Source organism: Balaenoptera ricei, chromosome 2 (genome assembly GCF_028023285.1).
Source record: "Balaenoptera ricei isolate mBalRic1 chromosome 2, mBalRic1.hap2, whole genome shotgun sequence".
Taxonomy (NCBI): Eukaryota; Metazoa; Chordata; class Mammalia; order Artiodactyla; family Balaenopteridae; genus Balaenoptera; species Balaenoptera ricei.
This window is the reverse complement of record NC_082640.1, coordinates 26,760,492-26,773,603: the sequence shown is the minus strand read 5'-3', so window position 1 is coordinate 26,773,603 and position 13,112 is coordinate 26,760,492. Positions and strand designations below refer to the sequence as shown.

The 13,112-nt window shown below is 40.4% G+C and overlaps 1 pseudogene; it reads right to left on the bottom strand.

The window, feature by feature from the left end:
* Positions 1 to 6,435: 6,435 nt before the first annotated feature.
* On the bottom strand, positions 6,436 to 10,902 carry LOC132360055 (germinal-center associated nuclear protein-like; annotated as a pseudogene).
* Between the last annotated feature and the right edge of the window lie 2,210 nt (positions 10,903 to 13,112).

The window sequence follows — 13,112 nt, the reverse complement described above, 5'->3', positions numbered from 1 at the left end:
AAAAAATATAATAGCTTATATTTGTAGGGTGAATTGCATATAATGAAGCAGTTTCATACCTATTCTCTCTTATGATCCTCATACCTTAGTTTTATAAAGACAAGGGTGGAAGAGAGTTCCGTGGAGATGAACGGGCCCTGAAAAGCACATGACTGAACCCAAGGATTTTAATCTAGGCTGCTCTCTCTTTTATGATGACAATGATATCTTTACTCATATTTCATTGTATATATTAATGTGTCTTATCTGGAAAAGCTAGGAAGGTTCATTTTGATGGAGGGAAAAGGGAAATAATGCAAAGCACTGATCCATGCCAAGAAAGACAGGCCAGTTTGAATGGGAAGCTCAGGAAAAGAGACAAGGTGACAAAAAGTAGAGGAGAAGGGACACCTTTCAGATACCCTGAACAAAATAATTCCACTTAAGACAACTAAAAATGCTGGAAGAAAATTTAAACACGCACACTCACACACACACACACACACACACACACACACACATACACACACATTGCATTACTCAGTTGTCAAGAAAGTGAGGCATTCTGAAAAATGAAAACAAATGTAAAAATGTGAATCCAAGAGAAAGCAAAACATTGAATCTGCATTTCACTCTTAGATATCTGATAAAACCTGGTGAAATGAGTTTTGATTTGAAAACTGAAGACAAAGAAGGGGCATGACCAAGGCACAGAGTCCAAGAGTACCCTAGAATCTACACCTCAGTATAATGGTGCTCTGGAGACAAACCTGCCCCACAGATTAAAACAGGAAAGGGCCTTGGCCCAAGTTAGAGGAAAAATAAAATCACCTCTTAGAATTCATAAGACAAGCCAACCAACATATGAAATTAAGCTCTGAATTTACACCATCTATGTGGAAAACAAAACGCCTCCTAAAGAAATTTATTGTTGCCCTAGGTTTATGGTACACATAGAAGAAAATGCAAATTCTTTTGGAGGAATAGCCCTTCAACCTCCTCTGCAGAGTATTCTCACATATAACATATAAACTTGTAAGAAAGGTGAGATTACAGTTAAAAAGAAAATCGAAGACACAAGAAAGCAAGCTAAAGAGGTTATTAAAAATAAGATTAAAGAGCAAGAGGAAAAACATTTAAAAAACAATTTAAAGACTAAAATCTAGACCTGAAAAACAAAATGAATGAAAAAAAAATCAATGGGTATAACAGGAGTTTAGAACTAGTTGAAGAAATAATTACACAAATACAATGTATATCTGAAATTTTTTTAAATGGCAGAAAAGAGACAAAACGTTGAAAATGTGACAGATCAACTAAGAGGAACAGACAACAGAGGAAGAAGTCTAAAGTTTGAATTGGAGTTTCTGAAGGACAGGCTGGAGGAGAGAAAATCTTCAGAGAGAGAATGGCTAAGAAATTTCCAGAAGTCTAATAAGTGTGAATACTCACATTCAAGATCTCAGTGAATCTCAGTGTCTTTGGTTGGAGCATTTAATCCATTTACATTTAAGGTAATTATTGACATGCATGTTCCTATTACCATTTTCTTAATTGTTTTGGGTTTATTATTGTAGGTGTTTCCCTTCTCTTGTGTTTCCTGCCTAGAGAAGTTCCTTTAGCATTTGTTGTAAAGCTGGTTTGGTGGTGCTGAATTCTCTTAGCTTTTGCTTGTCTGTAAAGCTTTTAATTTCTCCGTCAAATCTGAATGAGATCCTTGCTGGGTAGACTCATCTTGGTGGTCAGTTTTTCCCTTTCATCACTTTAAATATGTCCTGCCACTCCCTTCTGGCTTGCAGAGTTTCTGCTGAAAGATCAGCTGTTAACCTTATGGGGATTCCCTTATGTGTTAATTGTTGTTTTTCCCTTGCTGCTTTTAATATTTGTTCTTTGTATTTAATTTTTGATAATTTGATTAATATGTGTCTTGGCGTGTTTCTCCTTGGATTTATCCTGTATGGGACTCTCTGTGCTTCCTGGACTTGATTAACTATTTCCTTTCCCATATTAGGGAATTTTTCAACTACAATCTCTTCAAATATTTTCTGAGTCCCTTTCTTTTTCTCTTCTTCTTCTGGGACCCCTATAATTCGAATGTTGGTACATTTAATGTTGTCCCAGAGGTCTCTGAGACTGTCCTCAATTATTTTCATTCTTTTTTCTTTATTCTGCTCTGCAGTAGTTATTTCCACTATTTTATCTTCCAGGTCACTTATCCGTTCTTCTGCCTCAGTTATTCTGCTATTGATCCCTTCTAGAAAATTTTTAATTTCATTTATTGTGTTGTTCATCTCTGTTTCTTTGCTCTTTAGTTCTTCTAGGTCCTTGTTAAACATTTCTTGTATTTTCTCCATTCTATTTCCAAGATTTTAGATCATCTTTACTATCATTATTCTGAATTCTTTTTCAGGTTGACTGCCTATTTCCTCTTCATTTGTTAGGTCTGGTGGGTTTTTGCCTTGCTCCTTCATCTGCTGTGTGTTTCTCTGTCTTCTCATTTTGCTTAACTTAGTGTGTTTGGGGTCTCCTTTTCACAGGCTGCAGGCTCATAGTTCCCATTGTTTTTGGTGTCTGTCCCCAGTGGCCAATGTTGGATCAGTGGGTTGTGTAGGCTTCCTGGTGGAGGGGACTAGTGCCTGTGTTCTGGTGGAAGAGGCTGGATCTTATCTTTCTGGTGGGCAGGTCCACATCTGGTGGTGTGTTTTGGGGTGTCTGTGGCCTTACTATGATTTTAGTCAGCCTCTCTGCTAATGGATGGGGTTGTGTTCCTGTATTGCTTGTTGTTTGGCATAGGGTGTCCAGCACTGTAGTTTGCTGGTCATTGAGTGGAGCTGGGTCTTGGTGTTGAGATGGAGATCTCTGGGAGATTTTCACCATTTGATATTACGTGGAGCTGGGAGGTATCTTGTGGACCAGTGTCCTGAACTTGGCTCTCCCACCTCAGAGGCACAGCCCTGGCCTAACCCTAACCCTAACCCTAACCTGGCTGGAGCACCAAACGCCTGTCATTCACACGGCTCAGAATAAAAGGGAGAAAGAAGATAAAATAAAATAATAGTAAAGTAAAATAAAATAAAATAAATTTATTAAAATGAAAAATAATTATTAAGAAAAAAATCTTTTTATGTTAAAAAAAAAAAACGGACAGACAGAACCCTAGGACAAATGGTAAAAGCAAAGCTATACAGACAAAATCACACACAGAAGCATACACATACACACTCACAAAAAGAGAAAAAGGGAAATATATATATATATATATCGTTGCTCCTGAAGTCCACCTCCTCCTTGGGATGACTCATTGTCTATTCAGGTATTCCACAGATGCAGGGTACATCAAGTTGATTGTGGAGATTTAATCCGCTGCTCCTGAGGCTGCTGGGAGAGATTTCCCTTTCTCTTCTTTGTTCGCACAGCTCCTGGGATTCAGCTTTGGATTTGGCCCCGCCTCTGAGTGTAGGTCGCCTGAGGGCGTCTGTTCTTCACTCAGACAGGACGGGGTTAAAGGAGCAGCTGCTTCGGGGGCACTGGCTCACTCAGGCCAGGGGCAGGGAGGGGGACGGATGCAGGCCGAGCCTGCAGCGGCAGAGGCCGGCGTGACGTTGCAGCAGCCTGAGGCGCGCCGTGCGTTCTCCCGGGGAAGTTGTCCCTGGATCACGGGACCCTGGAAGTGGCAGGCTGCACTGGCTCCCAGGAGGGGCAGTGTGGATAGTGACCTGTGCTTGCACAAAGGCTTCTTGGTGGTGGCAGCAGCAGCCTTAGCGTCTCATGCCCGTATCAGGTCCGCGCTGATAGCCGCGGCTCGCACCCGTCTCTGGAGCTCCTTTAAGCGGCGCTCTTAAGCCCCTCTCCTCGCGCACCATGAAACAAAGAGGCAAGAAAAAGTCTCTTGCCTCTTAGGCAGCTCCAGAATTTTTCCCGGACTCCCTCCCGGCTAGCTGTGGCACACTAGCCCCTTCAGGCTGTGTTCACGCAGCCAACCCCAGTCCTCTCCCTGGGATCCGACCTCCGAAGCCCGAGCCTCAGCTCCCAGCCCCCACCCGCCCCGGCGGGGGAGCAGACAAGCCTCTCGGGCTGGTGAGTGCTGGTTGGCACCGATCCTCTGTGCGGGAATCTCTCCACTTTGCCCTCCGCACCCCCGTGGCTGCGCTCTCCTCCGTGGCTCCGAAGCTCCCCCCTCCGCCACCCGCAGTCTCCACCCACGAAGGGGCTTCCTCGTGTGTGGAAACCTTTCCTCCTTCACGGCTCCCTCCCACTGGTGCAGGACCCACCCCTATACTTTTGTCTCTGTTTTTTCTTTTTTCTTTTGCCCTACCCAGGTATGTGGGGAGTTTCTTGCCTTTTGGGAGGTCTGAGGTCTTCTGCCAGCGTTCAGCGTAGGTGTTCTGTAGGAGTTGTTCCACATGTAGATGTCTTTCTGACGTATTTATGGGGAGGAAGGTGATCTCCGTGTCTTACTCTTTCGCCATCTTGAAGCTCCTCCTCCATTAGTTATTTTGATTGATTTTTTTGGATTTTCAACATAGACAATCATGTCATTTGTGAACAATTTTAACTCTCCAATCCTATTAGTGTACCTTTATTTCCTTTTCTCATTTTATTGCATTAGCTAAGACTTCCAATTTGATTTGAACAGGAGTGATGAAAGGGGACATCTTTGCTTTGTCCTTCATCTTAGGCAAAAAGCCTCTAGTTCCTCACCATTATGTATAATGTTAGCTGTAGACTTTTTGTAGATATTCTTTATCAAGTCAAGGAAGTTCTCTTTTATTCCTAGTTTTCAAAGAGTTTTTATGATGAATTAACTGTTGGATTTTGCCAAATGCTTTTTCTGCATCAACTGAGATGATCACATGATTTTTCCTCTTTAGCCTGTTGATATGATGAATTACATTAATTGATTTTTCAAATCTTGAGCCATCCTTGCATACGTGAGATAAATCCCATTTGGTTGTGGTATGTAATTTTTACAGTGTTTGATTCATATTGTTAACATTATGTTGAGAATTTTGCTTCTGTATTTATAAGACATATTGTAGTTTTCCTTTCCTGTAATGTGTTCATCCGGTTTGGTGTTAGGGTAATGCTGGCCTCATAGAATGAGTAGGAATTATTACTTCTGCTTCTATTTTCTGAAAGAGATTGTTGAGAAATGGTATTTTTTTCTTTAAATGTTTGGTGGAAGTCACCAGTGAAACCATCTAGATCTGATGCTTTCATTTTGGAAGGTTATTATTAATTCAATTTCTTTAACAGATATGGCCCTATTCAGATTATCTACATCTCTTCATGGGAAGTTTATTACATTGTGTCTTTCAAGGAATTAATACATTTCATTTATCTAATTTTAGGTCATAGAGTTGTTCATAATATTCTTTTACTATCCTTAATGTCCATAGGATCATTAGTGATGGCCCTAATTTCATTTCCAATATTAGTAACTTTTATCTTCTCCCATTTTCTTCTTGTTTAGCCTGGCTAGTGGATTACCATTTTATTATCTTTTCAAATAATCAGGTTTTGATGTCATTGATTTTTCTCTGTTTTCCTGTTTTCAATTTCATTCATTTCTGCTCTAATTTTAATTCTTTACTTCTATACTCTTTAAATTTGTATTCCTCTTCTTTCTCTTGTTTCGTAAAGGGAAGATTATGTTATGGATTTTAGCTCTACCTTCTTTCTGATACATGAATTCAATGCTGTGAGTTTTCTTGTAAGTATTGCTTTTGCTGCATCTCACAAATTTTGATGTTTTATTTTTAAATTCAAATTTCAATTTGACTTTGAAAAAGTTTAATTTTTATTTATTTGGTTTAAAATATTTTTAATTTCTCTTGAGACTTCTTCTTTGACCCATGTGTTTTAGAAGTGTGTTGTTTGATCGCCAATATCCTACATTTTCCAGCCATCTGTCTGATATTAATTTCCAGTTTAATCTCACTATAAGAGTCTACTTTGTATGATGTCTATTCTTTTATATTTGTTAAGGTATGTTTTATGCCACAGAATATGGTCTATCTTTGTGACTGTTCCATGTGAACTTGAAAAAAAATGGGTAATCTGATGTTCTTGAAATCCAGCTGATTGATGGTGCTGTTAAACTATATCCTTACTGATTTTGTGCCTGATTTATCTGTCAATTACTGACCGAGGTGTCTTGAAATCCCCTGCTATAATAGTAAATCTATCTATTTTTCCTTATAGTTTTTTCACCTGTTTTTTCCTTTATTTTGATATTCTGTTGGTAAATGCATATACATTATGGATTGTTATGTCTTCTTGAAGAACTGACCCCTTTATTGTTATATAATGTCCCTTTTCTTTTGACATCCAAATGGTTTATTTGCATGATATAAAAAGCATATTTCCAACAGTGTGTCAAGTATCTGAGAATAACATTATTTTTAATAAAAACAAAACCTCTGGAGAGACCCTCCCTCTTTCAGGTCAGGCAGCTCAAATGTCCACCATGTCTAGCAGTGCAGAGACATGGAGCTCAGAGGCAACTTCCACTTCCCCTGAACCTGGGATCAGCCTTTCCAAGTGCTTCAGAGATGTGCCTGCTGCCTCTGACAGCTGCAGTGGCTCCTGTCCTTTCATCCTGAGGGCTAGTAGTTGCAAATGTTTTCATCGCAGTTCCAATAGTCTAAGGCAGAGATGGCCAGAATCTGAGGAAGGTCGAGGGGAAGGGAAGTTGAATCTGTAAATGCTCCTGAGTTTTCAGACAACCACTGCTTAAGTTGATCTTCAAACCTCTTTCTCCAACAGCAGATTCTGGACAGATGCTGGGCAGGAGCTCCTGGCCAGGGGCTCCACACACCACATTTTCAGCACTGGGAAGCCTCCCCTCTTGGCCAGCCTCCACACTCGTCTTCCCTGAAAACTGTTTGCAGAAGGATGACAAGACTTTATCCCCAAACTCCCCTGACTTAGCTGTTGTTCCTTCTGTGTCTGGCTGGTACCCAGGACAAAGGAACATCATAGTTTTTCAAGCGATTTTTTAACAGAATATACACATATCTGACCATCTTCACTCAGTGCCTCCGATACAACAAAAAGCCAGGGGGCCGTCCAGTGCCCCAGCCTGTGGTTGATGCACAAGGCAATGACGTCCTCCCGTGGGATCTGGCAACCGAGGACCCTGCCCAAGCCAGGAGGGAGGCCTGGCAGGGAGGGGGTTGGCGGGAGGGGAGGGCATTTTTTCCAGACTTACACTCTGCAAAGTGGGTTCTGACCTGTGACTGGAGGACGGGCTGCATCTGGCGAGAGCTGAGGCTCTGGAGGCACAATGGAATGTACGACCAGGGAGCACACGCGGGGGCCAGGAAGCCGCAGGGCGGCAGGTCCATCCATAGAAGCCAAGTGCAGCCCGCCCACCAGTCCCCATCCGGCAAACTTAGTGATGGGCCAAGACAGGTCGCAAGCTGCTCGGAGGTCAGGCCAGCCCACTGTTCAACAGTTCATTGACGGTGTTGGGCTCCTGGGACGAACCCCGCCAGCAGCCTCTCTTCCGTCACGAAAAACCTGCCACTAAACTCCTGGCCAAGCCCATTTTCCTCGAATAAAAGAAAGTCTGGCTGCAAAGGGGCCCCGGGGCAACGCGAGGCCAGGCGTTGCTCGGCCTGTGAAACCTCAGTCGGGCCTTGGAAACCATTCGTGGCATCAGGGATCTTAAAACCGGCATAATTGGAAACCAGCTTACCTGAAACCAACTCCTGCATCGTCAGAGCATCTTCTCCTCCTTCTCTTCTCTCCTGCGTCCGCACGGGGCTGCGCGCAGAACTTGTGTTTGCGCTGAGAAGAACGACGTCCTGCAGAAGACGCTGGAGCGCCGGACACCCCGGAAACCCTGAGCTTTTACCACACGCTGCACTGTTTCTTCCCGAAATGAAATCTGACCAAATCGAAGTGGCCGCGTGGCCTGAACTGTTCTAAGGAACCACAGGAAGATGTTGAGAAACGCCAGGCGGCCGGCGGTCTGAGAGGACTAGCGGGCTTCGGCTTCTGACCCGATGACTGAGGGTTATAAATCCGGGGAGCACAAATCAGTCCTCTTCCCGAAGCAGCCTGCTCAACCCGGGAGCTCCCTTCACCTTCGTGCCCCGCCCACCGCCCGCTGCCCTGGGGCGCCGGCCCAGCTGGAGGCGCAGGCTGCACCGCTGCCAAACAGCAAGCCCTTCACAAAACCCCGAGCAGAAAAGGCAGCGGACTGACTTCCGGTCCCCGACTTCCGGTCCGTCCTGCGTGCTGGGTCCCTGCGTGCTGGGTCCCTGCGCTCAGGTTCTGCTCCTCAGCCAGGCGGGGTTGGTCTGCAGTGTCTCTCGTTATCGCTGATAATACAGATGAGATTTACTGTATGGAATTGGTTCACGTGATTATGGAGGCTGATGAGGCCCAGAATCTGCAGGATGGTCAACAAGCTGGAGATCCAGGAGAGCAGGTGGTGTGGCTCCAAGTAGGAAGGCCCTCAGGCTCCAGACCCAAGAAAAGGCTTGTTTCACTTGGAGTCCCAAGTAGGTTCAAAAGACAGTGTCCCAGTTTGAAGACTGCCAATAGCATTCTATCTTACCCAGGGAAGGGTCTGCCTTTTTGTTCTATTCAGGTCTTCAACTGATTTGAGGAGGCCCCCCCCACATTGGAGAGGGCCCTCTGCTTTGCTCAGTCTGCTGATTCAAATGTTAATCTCATCCACATTCACGTTAACAGACAAACCCAGAATTATATTTGACCAAGTGTCTGGGCACCTTGTGACCCAGTCAAGCTGACATGAAAAATTAACCATTATATCATCTTTTTTAAAAAATTAAATTGGAAAAAGAAATACAAATGAAAGAGAAGAGGAGGAAATGCATATGCAGTCCAATATCAAATAGGTTTCTAGTCGATGGCATCGTATTCATTTCTTGCTTATTCAACTATATTTAGCCACATTTTACTGGGTTTATTTTCTTAATCCCACTTGTCATGCTATTCAATGAGCAATGACAGTGTGCAGGTATCGACAACTGTTGAAATTGTGGTTTCAGTACTGAAACATGCTCTAATTTGAAATTTTTATATTAATCAAAATTAATTGTCAAGATAAATTTCAACAGATATAATGGACATGTGTAAACTACCTGGTTTATTTTATCAAAGTACTATATATATCTAGGGGTCTTTATATAACGTTTTTAATCTTGACCACCTATGAGATTCTTTTTACAATACAATTTACACCATTTTGAAAAATATTACAGTTGGGGATAGCAGGATGAGTAAGACAAGAGAACTTCTTTTAAGAAAGCTTAAAATCGAATACATGTAATGCTAAGGATACCACCTGTGCATACCATACACATGTTAAGTGCTATGGAAAATAGTATTTTACAAAGCTAAGCTTTTTATAGAAATATTAATAAGTATGAAGTTTAAATTTTACTTGGGAAATCATATTTTTGTTTATTCTTCGTAACATATCTATTATTACTCTCTAACTTTTTGATTATTCTGTGTCTCAGCTGTTTATTCTCAGCTGTTTATTTTCACTCTTCTCTCTTCATCTTTTTCTGTTTACAATGTAATTAAAGAGGTAATACAGACTATAGAGTATTGCAAAAATATATCTTAGGATTGTGGACTTAATCTTTTATTTAAGATATAGTCAATGAAAGATTCTAGCTTGGTTGCTAAATTTTGTATGGTTAGAGCTTCATTCATAAAAGGAAAGGATTAAAGATTACTCTTCTATTTTAATTCATAAAATAGAAATTATTTCAAGCATACTTAATGTGTAAAGTGTATATAACAGAGAGGAAAGAATTCTAATTACATGCTTGACTTGAGGAACTTAATTTAGTTGCCTGAGAAAAGTTAGTTTGATAAAATATTTTTGTTGATGTCATTTCCTCAGACCAACATAGTTGGTACTTTCACTTATAGACTGATTAATTGATGACAACTGATTTTTTTATTTTTGTTTCTAAAAAGAGTAATAATAGATATGTTACAAAGAATAAACAAAAACATAATCTCCCAAGTAAAACTTAAACTTCATATTTATTAATATTTCTATAAAAAGCTTAGCTTTGTAAAATACTATTTGGCTAATTGTAGTTCTGAATGAGAAAGTTAAAACACTGACTCTTGGGCTTCCCTGGTGGCGCAGTGGTTGAGAATCTGCTTGCCAATGCAGGGGACACGGGTTCGAGCCCTGGTCTGGGAAGATCCCACATGCCGCGGGGCAACTGGGCACGTGAGCCACAACTACTGAGCCTGCGCGTCTGGAGCCTGTGCTCCGCAACAAGAGAGGCCGCGATAGTGAGAGGCCCGCGCACCGCGATGAAGAGTGGCCCCCGTTCGCCGCAACTAGAGAAAGCCCTCGCACAGAAACGAAGACCCAACACAGCCAAAAATAATAAATAAGTAAATAAATAAATAAATAAAAACGCTGACTCTTCCTGGGAAAATATAGGAAGAAATTTCCATTGCCTGGGTTAGGTAAATATAACACATTAAGCAATAATTATGAAGTTTAAAGAAAAAGATGCATTGGTCTCCATTCAAACTAAGAAATTCTGTTTATTAAATCATGCCAGGAGCATGAAAATATAAGCTACAACATGGATGGATTTTGCTTCTAAATGTGACAAACTAAGTCTCTACCAGATAACCCTCTGCAAAATGCAACTGAAAATCTTGGACATAATAGGAAAAGCAACTACCTGAAGAGTGAACAGCAACAGAAGGACTCTGGTGAGGAATGCACACTTTGAGAGGATTAGAGCCTGGGAGCTATCAAGATTCTTTTGCTTGTAGCCTTGGGCCAAGTTCAGTCTCTGTGGCATGTACCATCTTCCTGGCCAGAGACACCTGGAAAGTGGGGTTGGGAAACACTGAAAGCTGAAGAGAGGGGAAGAATCCCCCAAATATTTCTACCCACATCTCCGACTGACCCCTGAAACCACATGTATAGGATGGACTGAAAACATCTCGGCTAAAGACAAATTATCTGGGCTAAGACCCAGCTGCCTCCTAAGGAATACAGTTTACAGCTCAAACTCAGCGAAGAAAATTAATTGCTAAGACATATGAAACAATATTCATCAGAGAAATCTTACAGGATTCAGAATCTCCTTAAGTTAATATTCATAATACCTGGGGTATAATCCAAGATTAATAGACATATGAAGAATCAGGAAAATAGAACACATTCTCAGAAGAAAATCAATGGAGTCTGATCCTGAGATGAACGAGATGTTTCAACTAATAGACAAAAATTTTAAAGCAGCAGTTATATGTATTTTTAATAAATAAAACATATTTTCAATGAATGAGAAAGACTAAGTATTAAGAAAGAAGTAAAAATAACGAAGTTTTATTTTCATTTCAAATGTCAATTCTGCAAAGAAAAATAGAATTTCTGGAATAAAATATTCACACACAATAAAATTGCTAAAATTAAAAAGCAGTTAACACTAAGTGCTGAGGAGGATGTGGATCAGGAAATCTCATACATCACTGGTGGGGATGAAAAATGATCTGGAAGTTTCTCAAAAGTTAAACGTATATTTAACAAGTGACTCAATAATTCTATTCCTCAGTATTTACCAAAAAGAAATTAAACTATGTCAACAAAGACTGGTACATAGTAGCTTTATACTTAACAGCCTAAACTAAAGCCAACTCCAATGCCCACTAACAGAACAGATCCACAAATTTGGTCTCCTCACAAGTATAATAGTACGCAGCAACAGAAGTGAATGTCTTACTTTTATTAATAACATGTATATCAAAAACACTTTAATGACTGAAAGAAGACAGATACAAAAGAAGATATGTTATAATTCCATTAGTATCACATTCTGAAACTGGCTAAACTGTTTTGTACTTACAGACTGCAAAGCAATGTCTACGTGGGTTTGGGATGGAGGAGCTAATAATGTGAAGCACAAAGGGTCTTTGTGGGATGAAGCAGTGTTGTGTCTTAACTATGGCAATAGCAAAATATTTTAATAGGCAGTCAAAAATATGTAGGGTTAGCATCAGAACTTACTCAACTGTTGACGAGTTATAGGATATTAAATTTAAAAATTTGTTTAAATGTTCTTAACCCAGGTTTCCTTTGCTTAAATGATAGCGATTCTTTTCATTATTCTTAAAACCTGTCAGCATCAAGGAACATATTTTGTGAAATGCTGCTGTAGGGGGATAGAAAAATAACAAACCAAGGAAACTAAGTGTAAGCCCCTTACTCCCTTGTAGAAGATAGAGCAGGAATACAAATATCTCCATCACATTTAGTGCTAAGTGCTATAAAAAGATTTATTAAATGTGCTAGAAATTTTAACAATGTATCTCCCATGTCCCTTCTTAAATGCAGTTTAAAGACACGAGAATGAGACCTTTTGAGCTAAAATTTCCCCTGGTAGTCTCTGTTTTTAATATAACCTACGGGCTAGAAATATTAACACCTTCCTAATAAATTTAGATATGAAGAGAATTCCCTTAAGAAACAAGGAGAATTGTTTTGATATATTATTTAGTTGTAGGAATTTCAGAGGAACATAAAAATGTTGCTGAGTAGGTACAAAATTCTATAGGTTTAGAGATAATGACACGGACCCAATTTATATAATCCTGTATAACATCAAGGGAACTCTTAAGTTCTATTTCACTAATAAAGTAGAAGCTAAAAGGTGAAACAGTTTCACATATTTTCATATCCAACAGTCTAAATAAAACCTAAAGGAAAGATTGATCTGTGCTTTATGTTCTTCCCCCACCTTTCTCAATGTCCCTAAGAGAATTGATTTATTTGAGCATCTAGTTTTTAAAAGAACAGTTTCTAGCAAAGCTTATGCCTATAGTAACCTTTGGCGGTTTGTCATTTAACAGGCATGGTAACCCTTGACCAACAGATTTTACAACTGTTTATCTTTCTTTGAACCTTACACACATTGAACCCAATTTACTGAGTAGGTGTGTTTTTCCCTTGTTCATGTTTTTAACACATTTTGGAAGCTGCTTTACTTCTTATGGTATGCTAAATGCTACCTTCGTGGTGTTAAAATAATAGAGTTTCCCCAAACAACTATATTATTTTCATCGCATAGTTTACATAGCATTATTTCAAGTCCTTTTTCCCATCCTAG